Source organism: Lactuca sativa, chromosome 5, assembly GCF_002870075.4.
Source record: "Lactuca sativa cultivar Salinas chromosome 5, Lsat_Salinas_v11, whole genome shotgun sequence".
Taxonomy (NCBI): Eukaryota; Viridiplantae; Streptophyta; class Magnoliopsida; order Asterales; family Asteraceae; genus Lactuca; species Lactuca sativa.
Genome location: NC_056627.2, coordinates 86,138,431 through 86,164,481, shown reverse-complemented (window position 1 = coordinate 86,164,481; position 26,051 = coordinate 86,138,431).

Here is a 26,051-nt window from a genome sequence, read left to right as displayed (position 1 = left end):
GTATGCTTGGGTTGCTCAACCAAAAATACCTTGAGGTTACGAAGTTTTTTGCGGATGGATTCGGAGGGATGCATAAAATGAGCATTGTTCAAAAGAAGTGGGCGAGTGTTTATGACGATTGTTAGTATTTAGAATTTAGGGGGGTCCTTAGGAAAAATTTTAGACACAAATGCATGCGTTGCGCTCTTAGCATAATTGTGACAACCCGATATTTCGAGACAATGTAATGTAAAACCAATCAAATCTAGGTCAAAATATAACTTTCCTAAAATCTTATTTAGGTTAAATAAAGTAGTAGGAATTGTATCAAGGTTTTCGTACATATAAAGAACCCTAAAATCCGAGTTATAACGAAGAAATTATAACCAACCGAAGATTCTCGGCAAAACCGGCAATAGCGATTAAACAAAAAACGCAAAGTTTCAATACAATAGTTTTTAGCCTTAAGTATCTAAATGAAAGTTATAGATAACCTCAAACCGTGAGCGTACATAAAAAGAACGTCCAAAACGGACGTCGGGTAAAGAAGTTATGAATTTTTGAAGAAATTCCTTAATCACGTCATTTTATTAAATAAATAATAAAAATAACTTCAAAATTTGCCAGCAGAATCTAAACGAAAGTTGTAGATCTTAGTCTCACCTTCGCGTGGATATAAAGAACGTCAAAAACGGAGTTCGTATCAAGGAGATATGAATTTTAGAAGTTTATTTAAAATAAATATAAATTTAATTATAAACTCCCGGTATTATCTGAAGGGGAGTCATCGGATAGGACCGGAGTACGCCCTGCGTACCTTCGTACGCCCCGCGTACTCAGATCAAGGGCCTCGGATCGTCCACGTCGCCCTATGCGAAGCTTCCGACCCGCCCGTCCGACCCGTCCCATCCGAAGCCGAGGCAGTCGAGGACTCGCTCATGCATGACGTATGCGTACGCGCTGCGTACAAGCGTACGCCCGAGTACGAGGCTTCTCACACCCCCCTATAAATAGAATGCGAGGCTTTCCGAAAATTTTGCTCATTCTCTTTCTTTCTCTCATGATCTTGCCTCGATTTCCGTGCCCGTTCAAACCCGAAGCTCTGGTCTTTTTGCTCAAGTCCCGAGGGTCGATTTTACTCCCGAGATTCCCGAGAATCCCGAGAAAAATCCGTTTCCCAAGACGAAACTCTGCCCGTTTTTCCATCTCGCTATCTTCAAACTTTCATGTGAGTTCATACCCCTTTAATCAACCTTTGAAATTATTTTAAATGTTTTAAATACTTATGGGGGGAGATACAAGTTAAATACTTATAGTTATTGCTTCGATCACATGTGATTGCATTAATCACATGTGATTAATAACTAGGGAATCCAGTGATTTTATCACTGTTCAAACTGTCTATCAAACTGTTTTACTTCAAAATGTTTTACAAACCATTTTACTTTCAAACTTATTTACAACTGTGATTCAAACAAATGTTCCTTATACTTAAACTGTTTTATCAAACCTATGCCTTCAAATTGTTTTATAAATTGACATCAGGTCGATCTTTTCTTAAAATAATACTTATGTTTCAAATGTCTTATAAAAACTTATTTATGATTTTATATTATAAATTGCTTGCCCATATATGTATAGATGTATAAACAATGTTTAAAGGGCTTAGGAAGGCCATCCGCCCTATTTCCTTTTTCTCGATTTGGATGTGGTCTGGTGGGATTTCGGGTGACCATCCGAAGGTCGTTTTAATATTAATTATATATCAAATATACATATATAGACATAAAAGTACTTCCATATTCATACGTACTAGACACACCATTAGTAAGTTACCATCGGGGTAACACGGGATCATACTATTACAACTGTTAGATCAATGAGTCAGTTCATTCATGAGTCTATACATTACATTACTATGAGAGCATATACAACTATACTATGAGCACATATACAACTATACTAGGAAGAGAACATATACAACTACACTAGAACGAGAAACATTACCCTTACATTAATACGTTAACAATTGTGATCCACTGTATCGGAGCATGCCTTAAATGTCATGGCCCGAGTTGTAGCCAGAATTCTCTTGGAGGGAGAGCGTTGAGTTTGCGTATAGATCTATACCGGATTGACTATCCTACACCTTGCTGCTAGCTACAGCCGGACCTGCAGGTCTGCGGGTGCCAAACGTCATTCCGTTATTATGACCGTTCTTTATGTCGTTGTTATCAGTCGATATTATGATGCAATTATCACATTATACATTAATATAAATCCGGTTTAAGCTAGTTAGTACAGCAGTAGTTCCTATAATGCAAAACTACAGTACTACAATGATTTACCCATTACATATTTTTAGTGATAACCTCACTTGAACTTTAATGTACAAACTATATTTTGTTAAAAGATAGTTGCATTTGGGAAATTACACACTTTTACAACAAACGAACATACAAAACAGTTAAAGCCTTGGTAGAAGGCTACTTTATCAGAAAATATAGGTTTTTCTGAGAGATTCAAACTTTTACAACCACTTACATACATTTCACGAACTTATACTTGAGACATGTTCAAACGTTTTTTATAACAGACACCGACATTAAAATACTTATGAACTCACCAGCTTAATGCTGATAAACTCTTTCAAAATAACTTGTATTCTCAGGTCATCAGTAGACAGGTACCGATGCCAGCTTTTGAGATGATGGAGCGCATTCAAGACTCATCATATTATTATTTTGATTTTCGTTATATTTTTGGTGTCTAAAACTGTACAGAACATGCTTGTATTAAAATTATATATTTAATGCAATGGATGATGTTGTTTGCTTATATACATTTACTGTGTTGTGATACTTTACATGACGTCCTCCGCCCCAGAACGTTTCCGCCGTTCTTGGTTTTGGGGTGTGACAGATTGGTATCAGAGCATTGTTTATAGTGAATCAAGTATATCAACCCATAAAAGATATACTAACTATAAATACATAAGGGATTAAAAATACTCTGACCAAGAGTTTATACTTTAAATAGTAAAATATTTAAGTAAGTATACGTGCTGCGTTCATACTAAAATCGGTGTCACTAGGACAGTACAAAAGAATTACGATTGTTGGGCAACACAAGTGGGCTTAGAGACATATGGTCAAAACTGGGAAGATATAGCCTGATCACCTATATTATCCGAGGGTTGACTAGCATGTGCCTAACTTTAAGTGTGTGGTTGCAACAATGCTAAAATCTTACCAACCCTACCACAATGAGAACAATAGAACATAACAATAAATTTAAAATACTATAGGAGTATTTGGTGTTACTATAAGTACTTTATACTTGAGAATTAAAACGGGATCTTCATTATTAAGTTGATAGTTGCCAAGTGGATACACTGAGGCTATATGTAATTAGGATGTTATAGACTTAGAATTTATGGAAATTTTGCCTTACCCCTATTCTGTGTGAATTTGGAACTAAGGTCACTTATTCGAAGGTCTATCCTGTTTAGATTACACATAGCTGGTATGCACTTCACAAATAGCGATGTAACTAATGAAGGTTTTCTAAAATAATTATCTAGATAGTTCGTCTAATAATTATCCTCTTACCCTAAATTCTCGCATAGAAATCATAGCTGGACTCCATCCCCTTGACAACCAGTATCTTCCGAATGAATCATAGCTGGTTGGTTTGGAGAAGAACCAGAGAATGATCATCCTATCCCCTTGGATGATCACCATGATGAAGACCTTTCGTATGATGCTAACTCTGAACCAGAGGTTGAGAACCTACCCTGAGCAGCTCCCTTTCCAATTCCTAACCCTCGTCCGGCTTTTCATGGCCCGACCCTGAGTGAGTGGAATGCTTGGAAATATGGAGCCAAGGACAAGATCAGTCTATGCTATTTGATGGCGACCGAAGCTTTTACAACGTCAGCGATGGTGCTCTGTTGACCGAGCTCTGCCTGTCATTATCCGCAGAATGGCTCGTAATGTCGAGCAAGGTCGAGCAGCCATCGACCGGGTCATGGAGATTGATGCCAACTCAGGTGTCAACACAGTCCGCATCCGCCGTCTTGAAGAAGACATGGAACGGACCCGGAGAACCAATGAAACCCTGCAGCAGCAGCTGGCTGCATCACGAGCTAAAATCTTGGAACTTCGAGCTCGTCAGAGGGCTCAGGATCGACACCTTCAAGAGGTGTTCCGTCAAGTGTCCAACCTCAGGGCTCGCCCGGGGAATTCCCATCGCTGTTAGACGATGTCTAGTGCATCTCTGTCTTTTGATTAAAGAATAGCCTTTAACATCTGTGCTCTAAGTAGCACTTGTCTGTAAAATATTCCTAACTTTCAGTACTCAAATTAGGAATCTAAGAACTGTCAAACTTTTCTATATGGTATGATGTAAGACCTACTGTTAGGTCGATTTTCCCTGAACTTATTACATCAGTAATACTAGTATTATTGAGATCTATCTAATCTGTGGGAAAAATCTATACACTTGTGCTTTCCTACTAATATTCTTATTGTGATTTCAAACACTCATTCAACTGTTGGGCTATGGTTAGTTAGTCCATGTGTCACTCTCACGTTACTTACAAATTGATTCTTACCATTTTTCTTATCTTTATAAACTTATAGCTGAAAGATGCCTCCTCGCAAATCTCCCAGGAATAATCCTGTACCACCACCTCCTCCGCCTCCGGTCATCGATACTGTAGCCCTGAATGTTGCCGTAGCTGCAGCAGTGGCAACTGCCATGGCTCAGTATCACTCTTCTGATGCCAGCAGAGGTGGAACCCCTGTGGAATCAACCCCATTTGAAACCCCTGTGCGTTCGAGAGAGTGCACATACAAAGATTTCACAAATTGCAAACCGAAGCCTTTTTACGGCACCGGCGGAGTCATTGACCTCTCGCAATGGCTTGAGAAGACTGAATCAGTCTTCGAAATTTGTTCATGCCCTGCGACGAGTAAAGTCAAGTACGCCGCATGCACCTTTGAAGGAAAGGCCCTGACATGGTGGAACGGCCATGTTAAGGCACTAACTCTCGTTGTAGCCAACGACATAGGCTGGGAATCAATGAAAGACCTCATGACTGAGGAATACTGCCCGACGGGTGAGATCCAGAAATTAGAGCAGGAACTTTGGAACCTGACGATGAAGGGCACCAACGTGGTCGCTTATACTGCCCGATTCAGCGAGTTGGTAGTCCTCTGCCCCAATATGGTTCCCACCGAGGGGAAGAAGATCGAGAGGTACATATGGGGCCTAGTGCCTCCGTATCAGGGGAATGTTCTAGCATCAAACCCCGCTACCTTCGACAGTGCCAAACGATTGGCACAACGACTCATTGACCATGGAGTCAAAACCCCTGCAACCATCCCGGAACCCTCCAAACCCGCTGATACTAAGCGGAAATTCTGGGATGAAAAGAAGAAGCAACAGGCTGCCAAAAAGCAGCAAATTGTGGCAATACATGCCACAATAACCCCTGCTGCTGCTACTACTGCTCCGGTGGGTCGGTATGTTGGAAGTTCGCCCAAGTGCAACAAATACAACTACCACCACAATGGCACCTGCCGTGAAATGCAGTGCTCTAACTGCAACAGGAAAGGACACACCGTCTGTTTCTATAAGTTCCCGACACAACCTATCAACCAAGTCCCTGGCTCTGGCGCGAGCCCGACCTGCTATGGATGTGGCGAAGCAGGCCACTATAAGAGGGACTGCCCCAAAGCAAAGAATGCTGGTGGAGCAGGAAGGGTACTAGCTATAGGCCACGGGGAAGCAGTTGCTGACCCGACAGTGGTGACTGGTACGTTCCTCCTCGATAACTCCTATGCATGCATTTTGTTCGATAGTGGAGCGGAGCGAAGCTTCGTAAACCATAAATTTGCTCGCATGCTTAATCAACCACCGTACGCACTCAAGGAACTATTCACAGTAGAAATGGCTAATGGAAAAACTGAAAGTACGAGTAGCATATACTTAGGTTGTACCCTAACTCTAGATAACCATTCATTCCCAATCGACCTCATGCCAATCTCAATAAAAAGTTTCGACGTTATCATTGGCATGGATTGGTTAAGCCTTCATCGCGCCAACATCATGTGCTACGAGAAAGCAGTCCGTCTAAGCCTTCCATCTAACGAAACTCTTATAGTCTACGGCGACAAACCCGGTGCAAGTCTTCGCATCATATCAAGTATTCAAGCACAGAAATATCTACGTAAGGAATACCATGCATTCCTTGCTCACGTCGTCGACACGAGCCTCGAAACGAAAGAACTAAAGAACATCCCAGTAGTGAGCGACTTCCCCGACATTTTCCCAGAAGAACTACCCAGGTTACCTCCGCAACGACAGGTCGAGTTCAGAATCGACTTAGTCCTAGGAGCTACCCCAGTAGCCAAGTCGCCCTACCGCTTAGCACCAGCTGAGATGCAGGAACTCTCTGGTCAACTTAACGAACTGCTCAGCAAGGGCTTTATAAGGCCGAGTTTCTCACCTTGGGGAGCACCGGTCTTGTTCGTTAAGAAGAAAGACGGATCATTCCGTATGTGTATTGACTACAGAGAACACAACAAACTGACGGTCAAGAATCGTTACCCTCTGCCTCGCATAGATGATCTATTCGACCAACTGCAATGGGCGAGCTATTTTTCTAAGATTGATCTGAGATCCGGATATCACCAGTTACGAGTACTAGAGGAGGATGTGCCGAAGACAGCCTTCCGAACTCGTTACGGACATTACGAGTTCGAGGTGATGCCATTCGGATTGACCAATGCGCCCGCAGTCTTCATGGATCTGATGAATAGAGTATGCCGACCTTACATGGATCAGTTCGTCATCGTTTTCATTGACGACATCTTGATCTACTCCCGAAGTATGAAAGAGCATGGCGATCACCTGCGACAAGTTCTAGAGACATTACAAAAAGAGAAGCGTTATGCGAAGTTCTCGAAATGTGAATTTTGGATCTGGAGAGTCGAATTCTTAGGACACGTAGTAAGCAAAGAGGGAATCCACGTGGACCCATCCAAAATTAAAGCCATTGAGAACTGGTCAGCACCTAAGACACCTACAGAAATTCATCAATTTCTAGGTCTCGCTGGCTACTACCGCAGATTCATTCAGAACTTCTCTCGAATAGCGAAACCTCTTACAACCCTAACCCAGAAAGGCGTGACCTTTGACTGGGAAGAGAAACAAGAAAGAGCGTTCCAAACGCTCAAACGAGCCTTGTGCACCGCACCAATACTATCCCTTCATTGAAGGAATAGAAGACTTCGTAGTCTATTGCGATGCATCGAATCAAGGGCTCGGATGTGTTCTGATGCAGCGAGGTAAGGTCATCGCCTACGCCTCGAGGCAGTTGAAGACACACGAGGTTAACTACACGAACCACGATCTTGAGCTAGGAGCAGTAGTGTTTGCTCTGAAGATCTGGAGACATTACTTGTATGGAACGAAGAGTACTATCTTTACCGACCACAAGAGTTTACAACACATTTTCGATCAAAAGGAGCTCAACATGAGACAACGACGGTGGGTCGAGCTACTCAGTGATTACGAATGCGATATTCGTTATCATCCGGGTAAAGCTAACGTACTAGTAGACACCCTAAGTCGGAAGGATAATTCTGGTCGCAAAATCAAGTCATTGTCAATAACCATCCATTCACACTTGTCGAAGCAAATTCAGGAGGCTCAACTTAAAGCCATGAAACCTGAAAATGTGACGAATGAATCCCTTAGAGGAATGGACAAGAATTTAGAAGCCAAGGGTGACGGAGCCTTATATTTCATGAACCGGATCTGGACACCGAAACATGGTGGTTTCCGAGACTTGGTCATGACCGAGGCGCACAACACTCGGTATTTCGTCCACCCAGGTTCAGATAAGATGTATCTGGATCTTAAAAAGCTATACTGGTGGCCTAATATGAAAGCAGAGATTGCTACCTTCGTAAGTAAATGCCTTACTTGCGCAAAGGTTAAGGTCGAGTACCAGAAGCCCTCTGGTTTATTGCAACAACCAGAGATCCCGGAATGGAAGTGGGAGCGGATCACTATGGATTTCATAACCAAGTTTCCCAAGACAACGGGTGGACTTGACACCATATGGGTCATCATTGATAGATTGACCAAGTCTGCACACTTCCTGCCTATCAAAGAAATTGACAGGATGGAGAAACTTACAAGAACATACATTCGGGAAATCGTACGGCTACATGGTGTACCTATGTCCATCATCTCCGATAGAGATAGTAGGTTCACCTCAAGATTTTGGCAATCATTACAACATTCCCTAGGAACAAGGCTGGACATGAGCACAACCTACCATCCTCAGACCGACGGACAGAGTGAGAGGACCATCCAAACACTGGAAGATATGTTGCGAGCCTGCGTGATTGACTTTGGGAAGGCATGGGATACTCATTTACCCCTTGTCGAGTTTTCCTATAATAACAGTTATCACACGAGCATCAAGGCTGCTCCATTTGAAGCTCTCTACGGCCGAAAGTGCAGATCCCCTCTGTGCTGGGCTGAGATGGGTGATACCCAATTAGCCAGGGGGCAAGCTTCCAACAATACTCTCACCGGTCCGGAGATCATTCGGGAAACAACAGAGAAAATCGTTCAGATTCGTGAACGATTGAAAGCCTCTAGAGACCGACAGAAGAGCTACGCTGATAAACGAAAAAAACCTTTGGAATTTTAGGTGGGAGACCGAGTCCTTCTCAAAGTCTCACCCTGGAAGGGTTTGATACGCTTCGGCAAGCGTGGGAAGCTTAATCCGAGGTATATAGGGCCTTTCGAGATTCTTGCAAGAGTCGGCCCCGTAGCTTACAAACTCGACCTACCAGGCTTACTTCGTAACGTACATTCTACATTCCACGTATCTAACTTGAAAAAGTGTCTATCCGACGAGACTCTTGTAATCCCACTCGACGAGATCGAGATCAACGAGAGCCTCAACTTCGTGGAAGAACCTGTAGAGATCATGGACCGTGAGGTCAAGCAGACAAAGCAAAGTCGTATCCCTATCGTGAAGGTTCGCTGGAATGCCAAGCGAGGACCGGAATTCACTTGGGAACGTGAGGATCAGATGAAACTGAAATACCCTCACCTTTTTGCTTAGTTATTTGTAATTTCTTACTTGCTTAAATTCTAAATTTCGGGACGAAATTCCTTCTAACGGGGGGATGATGTGACAACCCGATATTTCGAGACAATGTAATGTAAAACCAATCAAATCTAGGTTAAAATATAACTTTCCTAAAATCTTATTTAGGTTAAATAAGGTAGTAGGAATCGTATCAAGGTTTTCGTACATATAAAGAACCCTAAAATCCGAGTTATAACGAAGAAGTTATAACCAACCGAAGATTCTCGGCAAAACCGGCAACAGCGATTAAACGAAAAACGCGAAGTTTCAATACAATAGTTTTTAGCCTTAAGTATCTAAATGAAAGTTATAGATAACCTCAAACCGTGAGCGTACATAAAAAGAACGTCCAAAACGGACGTCGAGTAAAGAAGTTATGAATTTTTGAAGAAATTCCTTAATCACGTCATTTTATTAAATAAATAATAAAAATAACTTCAAAATTTGCCAGTGGAATCTAAACGAAAGTTGTAGATCTTAGTCTCACCTTCGCGTGGATATAAAGAACGTCAAAAACGGAGTTCGTATGAAGGAGATATGAATTTTAGAAGTTTATTTAAAATAAATATAAATTTAATTATAAACTCCCGGTATTATCCGAAGGGGAGTCATCGGATAGGACCGGAGTACGCCCTGCGTACCTTCGTACGCCCCGCGTACTCAGATCAAGGGCCTCGGATCATCCACGTCGCCCTATGCGAAGCTTCCGACCCACCCGTCCGACCCGCCCGTCCGACCCGTCCCATCCAAAGCCGAGGCAGTCGAGGACTTGCTCATGCATGACGTACGCGTACGCGCTGCGTACAAGCATACGCCCCGCGTACGAGGCTTCTCAGACCACCCTATAAATAGAATGCGAGGCTTTCCGAAAATTTTGCTCATTCTCTCTCTTTCTCTCACGATCTTGCCTCGATTTCTGTGCCCGTTTAAACCTGAAGCTCTGGTCTTTTTGCTCAAGTCCCTAGGGTCGATTTTACTCTCGAGATTCCCGAGAATCCCGAGAAAAATCCGTTTCCCAAGACGAAACTCTGCCCGGTTTTCCATCTCGCTATCTTCAAACTTTCATGTGAGTTCATACCCCTTTAATCAACCTTTGAAATTATTTTAAATGTTTTAAATACTTATGGGGGGGATACAAGTTAAATACTTATAGTTATTGCTTCGATCACATGTGATTGCATTAATCACATGTGATTAATAACTAGGGAATCCAGTGATTTTATCACTGTTCAAACTGTCTATCAAACTGTTTTACTTCAAAATGTTTTACAAACCATTTTACTTTCAAACTTATTTACAACTGTGATTCAAACAAATGTTCCTTATACTTAAACTGTTTTATCAAACCTATGCCTTCAAATTGTTTTATAGATTGACATCAGGTCGATCTTTTCTTAAAATAATACTTATGTTTCAAATGTCTTATAAAAACTTATTTATGCTTTTATATTATAAATTGTTTGCCCATATATGTATAGATGTATAAATAATGTTTAAAGGGCTTAGGAAGGCCATCCGCCTTTCTCGATTTGGATGTGGTCTGGTGGGATTTCGGGTGACCATCCGAAGGTCATTTTAATATTAATTATATATCAAATATATATATAGACATAAAAGTACTTCCATATTCATACGTACTAGACACACCATTAGTAAGTTACCATCGGGGTAACACGGGATCATACTATTACAATTGTTAGATCAATGAGTCAGTTCATTCATGAGTCTATACATTACATTACTATGAGAACATATACAACTATACTATGAGCACATATACAACTATACTAGGAAGAGAACATATACAACTACACTAGAACGAGAAACATTACCCTTACATTAATACGTTAACAATTGTGATCCACTGTATCAGAGCATGCCTTAAATGTCATGGCCCGAGTTGTAGCGAAAATTCTCTTGGAGGGAGAGCGTTGAGTTTGCGTATAGATCTATACTGGATTGACTATCCTACACCTTGCTGCTAGCTACAGCCGGACCTGCAGGTCTGCGGGTGCCAAACGTCATTCCGTTATTACGACCGTTCTTAATGTCGTTGTTATCAGTCGATAGTATGGTGCAATTATCACATTATACCTTAATATAAATCCGGTTTAAGGTAGTTAGTACAGCAGTAGTTCCTATAATACAAAACTACAGTACTACAATGATTTACCCATTACATATTTTTAGTGATAACCTCACTTGAACTTTAATGTACAAACTATATTTTGTTAAAAGATAGTTGCATTTGGGAAATTACACACTTTTACAACAAACGAACATACAAAACAGTTAAAGCCTTGGTAGAAGGCTACTTTATCAGAAAATATAGGTTTTTCTGAGAGATCCAAACTTTTACAACCACTTACATACATTTCACGAACTTATACTTGAGACATGTTCAAACGTTTTTGATAACAAACACTGACATTAAAATACTTATGAACTCACCAGCTTAATGCTGATAAACTCTTTCAAAATAACTTGTATTCTTAGGTCATCAGTAGACAGGTACCGATGCCAGCTTTTGAGATGATGGAGCGCATTCAAGACTCATCATATTATTATTTTGATTTTCGTTATATTTTTGGTGTCTAAAACTGTACAGAACACGCTTGTATTAAAATTATATATTTAATGCAATGGATGTTGTTGTTTGCTTATATACATTTACTGTGTTGTGATACTTTACATGACGTCCTCCGCCCCAGAACGTTTCCGCCGTTCTTGGTTTTGGGGTGTGACAATAATCGTTGGGTTTGATTGGGATTGTTTTATGTGATGCTAGTATGTTAAAATTCAGTTTTGCTTGGGGGAGCGCAAAAGTCAAGTGTCGGGTATTTTGATATGTGTATATTTAGCTATATATTTAGATTAGAATTTTATTACTTTTTGGCTCATTTATTGCAATTTACGGAAAAAGGGTACTTCATTATGTTTAAATTATATTTTCAGTCTAAAAGATGTGCTTAGGAGCAAAAGGAAGCGGGGAATGCAATCGGGAACTCGGGAATTGAAGACAGAAGAAAAAAAGAGTAAAAATCTTGAAGGAGTCGGCGAGTTGGATGTCTACTCGACGAGTCCACACGAATGTTCGTGGAGCAAATACAAGTCCTTGTCGTAACTAGATTTTTAATAAGGGGACTCAGCGAGTCGGTTATCTACTCGGTAAGTAGCCCATGTTTTTTGAAGTCTATAAATAGAAGCCAATTGTCAAAACTAAAGCCCTCTCTGGAACCCCTGGGGATTAATTTGTGAGTAAAGGTGCTGCTGGAGCTCTGGAATTTGTGGAGGAAACCCTAACCTTCGATTTTAAGGAGATTAATGGCAATCTAAGTTTACACTTCACTTTATCTCTTGTTTGAACCATGTGTGAACTACTAGATCTTTGTTTTGAGTTACTTTCAGTTGTAATCATGACCTAAACCTTGTATCTTCTGTTTAGGGTAGATAAATTTATGACTATGGTTTGATTTATGGTTAGACTAATTGTTTATTGCTGAGTTTTTTTTATTAAGCTTGTTAAAGAACCTTATGCATTAACCACAACTATTTTATGTTAATTAACAAGTAATTAAGCTACATGAACATCTCTTAATTGATTATCTCATACGATTTATGTGAAAAGATTGTTATGTGCCTAGGAATAGCAAACATGAAACTAGGGTTAACTAGATAATGGGTAAGTTAATGTGTGAGCTCGTGTGACAAACCATCAACAAGAGGTTAATTGAATTAGTAATGCGATTAGATAACTACAAGTCTTATTTAACCCGAATAAATGAACTAGGAAATTTATTAGTTAAATCATTTGACCACTGCTTAAATTGATATGTTTTCTAAGGATTGGTAATAGCGAATGTAAACCTAATAACTTTAATCGGTAGCCAATAACAATTAATCCATCCCATTTACCATAAAATCAACCATAGGAGTTGATGAGTTCAAAAATCTTAGATCGTTTAGATCTTTCACAAGTATGATAAAAGAATTCTAACAGTTTAAGAACAAATTAAGAACGAACACAAAACAGAATCGAATATGAGCTTATGATTCAAAACTGAGTCACGCCTCAGCAGAGCTCGATGAAGAACTCCCGCTGTAGAGGCGAGCTAGGGTTTACAAAACAGTGAATACGAAAATAATGAAAATCGCTAACTTCTAAGTCTGCATGCATGCAGCTTATATACTAAACCCTAATGCAAAATAATGCACGAATGGACATGCCCAATAACGGTAACTAAACTAGGCTATGGACCGAGCCCATGACGCAATCCACTAGACTCAACAATCTCCCCCTTTGCGTCAAATGAGGCGAGAGATTATTTCTTCTGAGCAGGTCTCACCGTCTTTATAACTTTAAACAGTTTAGGAATAATGGCGAGAAGAGTCTGTCGGAATAGAATGTACCACCTCAGCATGTCGATGAACAGCTTTTTGTCAGCAGCACTGTTCTGGTCGCACCTTTGTATGATCTCGGTGTTTGTCAACAAGAGCGAACATACACTTTTGACCTTCGCCCCTGAGAAACAGTATTGTGTGATACTTGGAATCAATCTTCCCCTTGATCATGGAGTTAACATTGCTAGCTCTTCCCATGGGTTTGATCGTTGGACGTTTGTGTATGGCAGATGCAATTTCTTGATCCATCTTCGCTACCTCATGTATGTAGCAAACAAGCATACGCTTGACATGATCGATAATTGGCTGATACTCCTGAGGATTTAACAAAAGAATATTGTTGAGGAGTATCCAGTCATGGGGGTTGAGGTTCGGTAGATCAGCAAGGGAAAAATGGTGAACTGAGCCTTCGGTTCCTCTAGTCACCTTGAATTTGACATTGATGAATTTCCCTGCTGAATAGGGCTTCATCACCTTGATGGTGGTTATCTTCTTTGAGCTCCAAGTCTAATATTTTGGTTGAGCAAATTCCAAGTAAAACTCTACAGATCCCTATCTACCTTCGGGTCTGGAGATGGAATGGCAGCAGTGGAGTTGAAACAATGAAAGACGAATGCCTTTCTAGTGATTGGCATATCGAACTGCGCATCCCTGGAGTTGTCAAGGCTGAATGACATTATCGGCTTGAGCCATAGAACAGCTGGCTCGTCAATCGCACACCTATGAAGCGAATTTTTAGTCCATTCAGGGAACATGGCCTTTTTCTTTTCTAGGAGCTCCGCCTCATTTCGCTTCTGTTCTATCTCAGCTCGCTCCATCATAGAAATTTCTTCAGTTTGTTTTTCTGAAGAATCAACCTTTGGGACAGGCTTCTTGGGAACTTCAACGTAGACATCATCTTCGTTGTCTGTATCATCTTCACCGATTTTCTTCTTTTTCTTATCCTTATTACTGACCGAAGCTTCATTACCCTTCGGTTCAGCAGCTGGCTCGGAGGTAGAAGGAGGAGGTTGATTCGTCTCTTGCTTTTCTTGCTTCAAGTCTTTCTCTCCCCCTTGTTGCGGTTGGTCACTAGTCTCTGGAACACCCTCGATACGGCTGAGAACGTCCAGTGCCGGTCGAAGCTTGTCTGCCAAATGCCTACGGATGGTGATAGTGACAAGTAGATCATGACCTTCAATAAGATGAAGAAGGATGGAGTGAACTTCTGCAGCAGAACTCCGTATAACCTCCCTCTCTGACTTGAGGTCATCAATCTCACTAAGAGCAGTTCGCAGCTTGAGTGATTGCAGTTTGAGCTGATTTGTGTGTCTGGCAAGCTCATCCATAACACCATTTTCCATAGCTAAGTCTACTTGTAGTTGAGATAAGCGTTCGTTGACATTAGCATGGAACGTGTCATTTGCTTGTTCAATAGCAAGGCGTGCTGCTTCAACCTTCGAGCATTCAGACTGAAGAGTCTGTTGAAGAGTCTCTACAAAACAAGTAACTGTAGCAGCATTCTTAGTAGCAGCAGCCTGCAAAGAATCTAAAAACAAGTGAGCCTGGGAAACTAGTTTATCGACTTTCACGGTCGCTTCCTTGCACTCCTTTGTAGAGGCATCAACAGCACGAGAGGCCTGTTGACATTGGGAAGTGGAGGCTTCAATAGCCTTGGCTGCAGCAGATAAGGAGGCTGAATGTTCAGCAACAATTGAAGAGAACAGGGCCTTCAATGCAGCACCTGAATAAGCTCCGGAGGAAGAGGAGGAAAGCAGTTGATCTAGCTTGTCGTTTACCGCTTTGAGATGACGTTTTGGTGATAGGCTCATCGTCATCATCCTCACTCTGTACGCGATAAGGACTGAAGTATGTGGAGTCAAACTCCAAGTCCTCACCGCCCAAAATCGGGGTTGTTTCTGTAGAAGGTGTTGGAGATAAGGGTTTGGAAGAAGTTGGAGGTCCGGTTGTTGGTGGAGGTTCGGTTGTAAAAGTAGGTTTGGTTACTGGTGGTTTGGGAATAGTGAAGGTAGGTTTTGTAGAAACGGGAATTGTAACAGGTGGAGGTGAAGGAGGCAAAGAACGAACCAGAATTTCTGGAGTAGGGGAGCGAGGTGGAGTATTCCCTCGGCCTGAAGCCTCTTCATCAGAACTTTCATTCTCAGAGTCTGGAGATGGAGCGTTCTTTTGCCTAGGAGGAACATATTCTGAATCCGAATCGCTTGAGGATTGAAGAATAAGTTTCTTAGCGGGCTTCATCTGCTTTTTAGGTTGAGATTGAGAAGGAGCAGCTTTATCAGTCTTCCTCTTCTTGGGGGTCTGCCCCTTGGATGGTTTTGTGACCGGACCCTCCTTCTACGATTCAGGTTTCTTGCCCCTTTTGTCTGGTTTATCAGCTTCTTCAATTGAGCAAAGCATCATCGACATAAGTTCACGTGGACCAACAGCTTTACGTTTCCTGTACTGCTGAAGTACGTTACTTGTTGCGAAGATACAACCAAGCATGGTTTCAGGAATAGAGCTGATGTACGAAAACTTTGTGGGGTCAGTGACGATGATCTTCGTCGTATGAAAGGTGGCGATTGAAGAAAGCAAGGAATCCGCCATAATTGGGACGCGATTGCGATCCATTGCCCACATGGTGATAATGGTCCAGAAATGTCCGCATGAAATTTTTGAATGCTTGGACGAAGAGAGTAGGCTTTGAACCAGTTGTTGCCAAATGATGGACCCATAGTCAAGGTTGAGCCCGCTGTACAACCCATACAACACCGTCATGAAGGCTTTGCTAGCACCGTCAGAACCAGCACTCCGCTCAGACAAACCCTTGAATAAGAGTGTGCAAAGGCCATTCCATTGAGGAGGAAGGCAGGACTTCTTGAACTTGGTGACTATTGTTAGGGTTTCAGTATACCCCATTTGATAAAACATGGTAAACAGTTGGCCAGTTGTAATAGAATCAGGGTTTACCAGAGACGGATCTTGAGAAAGACCGATTAGGGCACAGAATCGGCTCTTGGAGATAGAAACCTTCTCATCGTGAAGCTCGAAGTGGATACGTTCATTGGCCTTATCATAGAACGTCGTAGAGTAGACATGGGACAAGAATGACATTGGCACAATTTCAACCTTTGTCAGTGCATCGACGAGTGGAGAGTGTTTAAGACACTCAACCACATACAGCATGTACGGCTCATAAACGAAGGGAGTGAGATCGATGATTAGGTTTTGTTGGGGTTTTATAGTGAGTAGGGGTTGACGAACTGAGGTATCATGAACAGATGAAGATTCTTCCATTATAGGAGCTTAAGGATGACGATGAACAGTTGCAGAAAATAGTCGGGTTTCTTTGAGAGCTTTTTGGAAGTGATAAAGGTTGAGAGAGTACCGTTCCGATTCCTTTTATACGTACAAGGAAGAGAGAGAAGAATCTGGCTGAAATCTTGGATTATCTCTAAAATCACGTCTGAGTTGATGTGTGAACAGTTGGCGTGCCGAAGATGACGCATGAGAGAGAAAAACGTTTCCCCTTTTTCACGCCTTTTCATAAAATCACCTTTTTGAAATCGCCAAACCGTTTGAATTTCTGCTGAGTCAGGTACCTTTTCATCCCAATCGTTTCAGCTGATGACGCTTGAGTGTTTGTGCCTTGATAATCTGTGTAAAACTTAGAGTTTTGGAAAATTAAAATTTTCGTGCAAAGGGTGTAAAAGATAAAGAAATAAAACAAGTATTTTGGGATTATTTGTGATGTCGTATATAGACATAAAATGAATGATTTTGGGCAAAAATCACTTCCTTCAAAGTCAAGAGAGACATTGAAGTTCTTGCTTGGTTTCCCATGAAATAACGATCAAAAACTTGTTGAGAAGTTTTGAAAGGCATCTTTTAAAGGTTAAAGTGGGTGGATTTCACTTCAATTCATAATTTCGATACTTAACATAAGATCAAAAAGAGAATGAAGTACTTGTGAGATCATTGTGATCTGTTGAAAAAGTAGGTGAGAAATAATGTATAGTGACAAGAGAATTTAAGAAATCTCAAAAAAATAAACTGGATCTTTTAGGGTTAGAGAAACCTTGGTGAAAGGCAGTCTCATAAAGACCACTCAAAAAGAAAAAGAGATTCCAATGGGTAACAGGTAAGATCTTGAATTTTTGAATTCACCGTCAATTCATTAGTGGTGTTGAATTTTGGGTTTCACTTAGTACATAGTAGCATGAAACTAAGATCATGAACGCAGATTTTGTATAACCATAAACCTCAATGGTTAAAACTGAGAGTCTTAGGGGTTATAGTGATAAAACGAAATATAATGGAGAAAGATGATGGAGATGGTATAAGAAGCGAATGTACCTCTGCTTATTAAAGAAAAGATGGTCTAAGTAGACAACTCTAAACACAGTTTGAGTAGAGTAAGGTAGCTCATGATTAGAGTGAACATGATAGCCTGAATTAGGAAAACATGATTGGTGTAGATCATGTTATTAAGGCTTCACTCAGAATCAATTGAGGCTTGAGTCTAGATACAGCAGCATGCTTCTAGGGAGACCTAACTAACAAAAAAAATTACCGAACCCAAAATAGACCGAACGCTCAGTTCATTTCGGTTCATATAGGTTCGCTCTATATCGCTGGTTACCTTTAAAGGAGCGAAGGCGATTTCGGTACTGACTCGGCTTGCATCATTCCTAGGCCTTGTAAGATCTTATTGAAGCTTGCTTCAGGTAAGGCCTTTGTGAATATGTCTGCCAGTTGATCAGTCGTTCTGACGAAGTGAATTTCGACGTTGCCATCTTCGACGTGATCCATGATGAAATGGTACCTCAATGCGATATGCTTAGTCTTCAAGTGCTGCACTGGGTTGTGACAAATTCTGATTGCGCTTTCAGAGTCACAGTATAAGGGGATTTTCTTCATGTTTAATCCATAATCCCGGAGTTGACTCTGTATCCATACGACTTCAGATGTACAAGATGCTGCAGCAATGTATTCGGCTTCTGCAGTGGATAACGACACGCAAGTTTGTTTCTTTGATTGTCAACTGACTAATTTTCCATCCAGAAATTGACATCCTCTTGTGATGCTTTTACGATCTAACCACAACCACCTAGATCAGCATCTGAAAAGGATTGCACGAAAAATCCGGAATTGGCTGGATACCATAGACCGAGAGAGGAGGTTCGCTTCAGATAGCTAAAGATGTTCTTCACTGCTTGAAGATGAAGTTCTCGAGGGTTGGCTTGAAATCGAGCACAATAACAGACAGAGAACATGATATCAGGTCTACTGGTTGTAAGATACATGAAAGACCCGATCATTTGTCGATAAAGCGTTGTATCAGCTGCTGGTTTCTCCAATGATGGTGTGAGTTTCATTCCAAAAGCCATCGGCACTTTTAATTTGGAGTCTCCCTTCATTCCAAACTTGGTGAGCAAAGTCTTGGTATATGCTTCCTGATTAGTAAAAATGCCTTCGGGTCCCTGCCTAATGTTCAATCCAAGAAAGAAATTAATAGGACCCATTGAGCTCATCTCAAACTTAGTTTCCATCAACTTTCGGAATTCAGCTGTTAAGCTAGGATTCATGGAGCCAAAGATGATGTCATCAACATAAATTTGGATTATCATAAAGTGGTTACCTTCTCGCTTACGAAAGAAGGTTGGGTCAACCAAACCTTGTTTGAATTTAGACAATTTTAAGAAACGAGTAAGAGTTTCATACCATGCTCTGGGAGCTTGTTTCAGGCCATATACAACTTTGTCGAGGATATAGCAATGATCAGGATACTTTTCATTTACAAATCCCAGTGGTTGCTCAACATATACGGTTTCTTCAAGTTCACCATTGAGGAAGGCACATTTGACGTCCATTTGATGGACTTCAAAGTTCTTGTGAGCAGCATACGCTAGAAAGATCCGAACATATTCCAATCTAGCCACTGGAGCGAAGGTTTCTTCATAATCGATTCCCTCTTCCTGACAATATCCTTTGACCACCAGCCTTGCTTTATTACGAATGACATTTCCTTCTTTGTCCATCTTGTTTCTGAATACCCATTTGAGACCGAAAACCGAAGCATCCTTTGGTGTTGGAATAAGACGCCATACCTTGTTTCGTTCAAACTCATTTAGCTCATCATGCATAGCTTAGACCCAGTCTGAATGATCAAGAGCTGAATTAACGGTCTTTGGCTCAACCTTGGACACGAATGAATTGAACATGCATAACTCGACTTTTGAAAATAGAGCAGCCTATTTCGCTTTGATTTGAGAGCGAGTCAACACTTTTTTAGAGGATTCCCCAATGATTTGAGTCTGGGGATGATCTTTGGTCCATTTCACAAGCGGAGGAAATTTTGGATCATAGATGGGATCCAATTCAGCATTAATTTCTTCTTCGAGATCAGACAAATTGTCATCTTCACTAACTGTTTTCTCCCCCACGAAGAAAGATTCCTGTTCAGGACCATCATTTGTACGTCCTTCATTGGTTGGAATTTAAGTGGAGACTGTTGTATTTGGCGATGAGTTCTCCCCCTGGAAAGAAGAACCTCGATCATGATGAGCAGAAGAACCCTCCCCCTCGACAGTAGGATGGTCATCAGAAGGTTCGCTTCCAGCTGTATCTTCGGTTCCTTTGGATTGATCATCAGCTATTTTTCTAGCAGCATCATCTATAACTTGTTTCATATTGTCAACTTTGTTGTCTTTAGCAGTTGACTCTGAGTCGATCGCTTTCTGAGGTTCATCAAACAAGAGCATCAATTGGTCGAAAAGATTTAAGATGGAGACAGTAACCTGACCATTCTTTGGAAATATGTCTTGTGATGCATCTTCGGTTGCTCTTAACTTCTTATCATAACTATCGTCAAAAGTGACATAGTATGTTTCTTCAATTTTCTTCGAGCGTTTATTGAGAATTCTATATACTTTGGAGTTTAGGGAGTAGCCTAATAAAATTCCTTCATCCGCCTTAGCATCAAACTTGTTGCGATTCTCTTTGGAGTTGAAAATGAAGCATCTAGAACCGAACACATGAAAGAATTTCAAGTTTGGCTTTCGATTGTTCAGGATCTAGTAAGGGGTAATGGAGAATCGTTTATTCAAGTAAGATCGATTCTGAGTATAACACGCAACTGCAATTGCATCAGCCCAGAAGTATAATTGCAACGATGCGAAGCATAACATGGTGCGAGCAGCTTCACACAGGGATCGATTTCTCCTTTCAACAATGTCGTTTTGTTGTGGAGTATAGGGAGCTGAGAAATTGTGAGTCGTCCCCTTTTCAGCAAGAAAACATTCAAAATCTTTGTTTTTGAATTCCAGGCCATTATCGCTCCTTATATTACGAACAAACTTTCTTAGTTGCGTTTCTATCTGTTTAATGAAGAGTTTGAGCTTTGGTGCAGCTTCAGACTTGTGCTTGAGAAAGAAGGTCCATGTGAACCTTGAGAAATCGTCTACTATAACCAGGATATATTTGTTTCCTCCAATGCTTTCGATGGACGATGGACCACATAAATCAATATGCAATAACTCCAATGGTTCTATTACCTTAGTGTTGATTATTGAAGGATGGCTCTGCCGATTCTACTTTCCCATTTCACACGCTGCACAGAGATGTTCTTTATCGAATTTCAGAACTAGGGTCAGGTCTCTAGGACCCGAAGGAAGAAACTCCTTGTAGGTCTTGATGATGCGGCTCTCTTCTGAAACACAAGCATACATTGACTCTGGAATTGAGCCAACAAATAGAAACTTGGAAGGATCAGTTACAATGATCTTTGTAGTGTGAAAGACGCCAATAGAGGAGAGTGGAGAAGTGACCACAATAGGGACATGATACTTGTCCATTGCCCATTTGGTGACGAGCGTCCAGAACCTGGCGTAGGAAATTTCGGAATGGCGAGAAGTAGAGGCAAGGCTTTGGATCAACTGTTGCCATAGAACTGAGCCATAGTCGAGGTTGACACCATTGTACAACCCATAGAGAATCGTCATGAACAGACGACTAGCCCCATCAGAACCTGCACTCCTCTCTGATAGACCCTTGAACAGTATCGTGAAAAAGCCATTCCACTAAGGAGGAAGACACGACTTCTTGAACTTCGTGACAGTGGTAAGGATTTCAGTGTAACCCATGTTGTAGAACATGGAGAACAATTATCCCACAGAAATCGAATCAGGGTTAACCCTCGACTCATCAGTTTCAAATCCTAGAAGCGAGCAAAATCGTTGTTTTGAGATAGAGGTTTTGGTATCAAGAATGTCGAAGAAGATGCGATCAACAGACTTATCGTAATGAGCAGTGGAGAATATCTGGGAAAGACACTCCATAGGCACCGTTTCAACCTTGCTCAGTGCGAGAACCAGTGGAGAGTACTTGAGACACTCCACTATGGGATACATGAAGGCATCATAGGTGACAGGATTGAGATCAATGATTAAGCTCTGCTGGGGTCTGATTGGGAGAATGTGGGAGGTTTCATGAACAGAGGAGGAATCCGCCATTGTTGAGTGCTTCGAAGAAGAAGATGAACAGTGGAAGAAAAGCGTCTTTTCTTGCTCTCAGAAATTTGGGTGTAGTACAGAGGTAAAAAACCTAGGGTTTAACCCTTTATACCGTCTCTAGAGGTGAGAGAAAGATCGCCACCAAATCTTCTTGAAATGCGAAGCGGTTTCTGAGTTGATTGACGTGTGACATTTAGCAACCCCTATGATTACGCATGAGAGAGAAAAATGTTTCCATTTTGCACGTCTTCCCATCAAGTACCTTTTTGAATTCCTGAAACCTTTAGTCTCCCGGCTGAGTCATCATCTTATCTTTAAAATGAGCTGTCTTCACTAAATAAAAACAAACACGTAGATAAACCATAGCATCCCTTTAAGAATATAGCATTAAAAACCAGAGCTATAAAAATAGCTTGTAGTGAACCAAACCAGACTTTTGGAAAATCAAAAAGATTTTTGTGCATAGAGTGTCAAAGATGAAGAAATAAAGCAACATATATGTGGGAAATTGTGATGTCAATATAGACACGAAACAGTGGATCCCGGGCACAAATCTCTTCCTTCAAAGTCAAGAGAGACTTTAAAGTGTCTGTGTGGTTTCCTGTTGAATTACAATCAAGCACTTGTTAAGAAGTGTTGAAAGGCATCTTTTAATGAGGCTTAGAGCGGTGGCTTTCGCTTCAGTTCAGAACTCCAGATCTTGACATAAGATAGAAACCGAATGAGGTACTTGTGATACCAATGTGGTCCGTTGAACAAGTAGGTTTGGACAGTATTTTAGTGACTTGTTGAAAATGCTTGGTGTGAAATCTCAAGAAAATATGAAACTGGATTCTATGGGAAGAAATGTTTAGGTATGTAACAATTTCATAAGAATCACACAAAAAGAAAAATAGAGATTTCATGGTACAACCACTAGGGTGGATTCGTTAATTCATGAGTGAAATCTAGAGCAAATTTAATTGTTCACCGTCAATGCACAGTGGGTATTGAATTATAGGTTTCACTTAGCACGTAGTGACACGAAGCTAAGATCACAAACACAGAGATTGTGTAACCATAAACCTCAATGGTAATTTCTGAGAGTCTCAAGGGTTACATGTATGAACCGAAATATGATGGAGAAAAACATTTGAGGTGGTGTAAAGAAACCAAAGTACCTCTGCTATAAAAAATAGTGACCAAACAGAAAACTCTTAACTCATATGAGAAAAGAGTAAGGTAGCTCATGATTAGAATAAATGTAGCAGCCTAATTCGGAAGACAAGGTTTGTATATACCCAGTCAGTAAGGCTTTATTCAAAATCAGTTGAGGCTTTGGACAACATGCAGCAGCATGCTTCTAGGGACACTTAGCTAGTAAAAAGTGTGAGAATGATACCTGCCCTATTGATATTCCATAAACTGTTAACATAAACAGAAGAAGAGACAAAAAGAAAGAAAATATTTTTGGAATTTTTGATATTTTTGTAAAGAGAGAAATAAAGCAAACCAAACAAACAAATTTCAAACCGAACCAGAAATGGACCGAACGCTCGGTTCATTTCGGTTCCTTAAAAAAATATTTTTGGATTTTTGGAAAACAATTGTACAAAAGTATACAACCAAAGATATCACCTTTTTTAGATAAGCAAAAACAAGTGCAGTGGGACCGAACCCGAAATAGACCGAGAGTTCGGTTCCCGTGCGAACCGAGCCCGAAATAGACCGAGCGTTCGGTTCATTTCGCTTCCAACTTTTAGTTTTGAGAAGACGTTTTTGGAGCAGACTCCAATTCCATCATACCTAGGCCTTGTAGGATTTTATTGAAACTTGCTTCAGGAAGGGCTTTGGTGAAGATGTCGGCCAGTTGATCATTGGTTCGAACAAAGTGAATTTCTACGTTTCCATCTTCCACGTGATCCTTAATAAAGTGATACCTCAGTGCTATATGCTTCGTCTTGGAATTATGCACTGGGTTATGACAGATCCTAATTGCACTTTCTGAGTCGCAATATAGTGGGATCTTTTTCATATTGAGTCCATAATCCCGGAGTTGGCTTTGGATCCAAATCACTTGAAATGTGCAGGAGGCAGCGGCAATGTACTCTGCTTCGGCTGTAGACAGAGAAACACATGTTTGTTTCTTAGATTGCCAGCTCACCAACTTCCCGTCGAGGAATTGACAGCCTCCTGTAGTGCTTTTTCGGTCTAGACCACATCCTCCTAGGTCTGCATCTGAGTAGGCTTGAACGAAGAAACCTGAGTTTGAGGGATACCAGAGACCGAGAGAGGTGGTTCGCTTCAAATACCGGAATATATTCTTCACTGCCAGCATGTGTGGTTCACGAGGAATTGCTTGGAACCTGGCACAATAGCACACTGAAAACTTTATATCGGGCCTGCTAGCTGTGAGGTACATCAGGGAACCAATCATTTGGCGATATAGCATTATGTTGACTGCCAGTTTTTCCAAAGATGGTGTGAGCTTGGTGCCGAATGCCATAGGGACTTTGACCTTGGAGTCTCCCATCATGCCAAATTTAGCAAGGAGAGTCTTTGTATATGCTTCCTGGTTGATAAAGATGCTATTGTGTCCCTGTCTAATATTTAAACCAAGGAAAAAGTTAATCGGACCCATTGAGCTCATTTCAAATTTAGTCTCCATCAACTTTCTGAATTCAGCTGTTAGGCTAGGATTCGTTGAGCCAAAGATGATATCATCGACATAGATTTGAACGATCATAAGGTGGTTACCTTCCTTTCTACGAAAGAAGGTTGGGTCAACCGAACCTTGCTTGAATTTAGACATCTTTAAAAACTTAGTTAATGTTTCATACCATGCCCTAGGTGCTTGTTTCAGACCATAAACAGCCTTATCCAAGATGTAGCAGTGATCTGGATGCTTTTCATTTACAAAACCAAGAGGTTGCTCCACGTACACGGTTTCTTCAAGTTCCCCATTCAGAATGGCGCACTTCACATCCATCTGGTAGACCTCAAAGTTCTTGTGTGCAGCATAGGCAAGAAATATACGAATGGATTCCAACCTTGCAACCGGAGAAAATGTCTTTTCGTAATCAATTCCTTCTTCCTGGAAATATCCTTTCACCACTAGTCGAGCCTTATTTCGAATCACATTTCCCTCCTTGTCTATTTTGTTTCTGAACACCCATTTGAGACTGACAACCAAGGCATCTTTTGGTGTTGGAATGAGTCTCCATACCTTATTTCTTTCAAACTCATTAAGTTCGTCATGCATTGCCTGAACCCAATCAGAATGATCGAGAGGAGTATTTACGGTCTTTGGCTCTATTTTGGAAATGAATGAATTAAACATGCAGAATTCTACTTTGGAGAATAGAGCAGTTTGCTTCGCCTTCAGTTGAGATCGAGTTAGAACTTTTTCAGATGCATCACCCACTATTTGAGATACAGGATGATCTCTGGTCCATTTGGTGAGAGGAGGATAATTTGGATCATAAGATGGATCCAATTCAGCATTTACCATTTCTTCCAACTCTGAAAGAATATCATCATCATAGAGCATATCCGAGTTCTCCCACTCGACAGACGATGAACCATATGGATGTGAACCAATAAGTCTTTCTTCGACTGGGCTTTCGGGCTGATCCGGACTTTCGGTTGTCATTAGACGTTCGGGTGCTACAAGACTTTCGGGTGCTACAGGACTTCGGGTGCTATAGGACTTTCGGGTGCTTCAAAGACTAGATTATCCCCCTGGATATGTGAGTCCTATTAATTTGAAGAAAATAGATTCTCCCCCTCGACCAAAGTACCGCTCTGGGGAGGTTCGTTTCGAACTGGTTGTTCTTCTCCCATTTGTTTGGCTACATCTTCGACAATCTTCTTAAGGTGATCAATCTTGTTGTATGTTGTCGAGGCCTCAGAGTGAGTAGCTTTCTCAGGTTCATCAAACAAATCCATGAACTGGTCAAAGAAATTGGCGATCGATGCTGTGACTTGACCTGTTTGGGAGAAAATCTCTCCAATTTCTT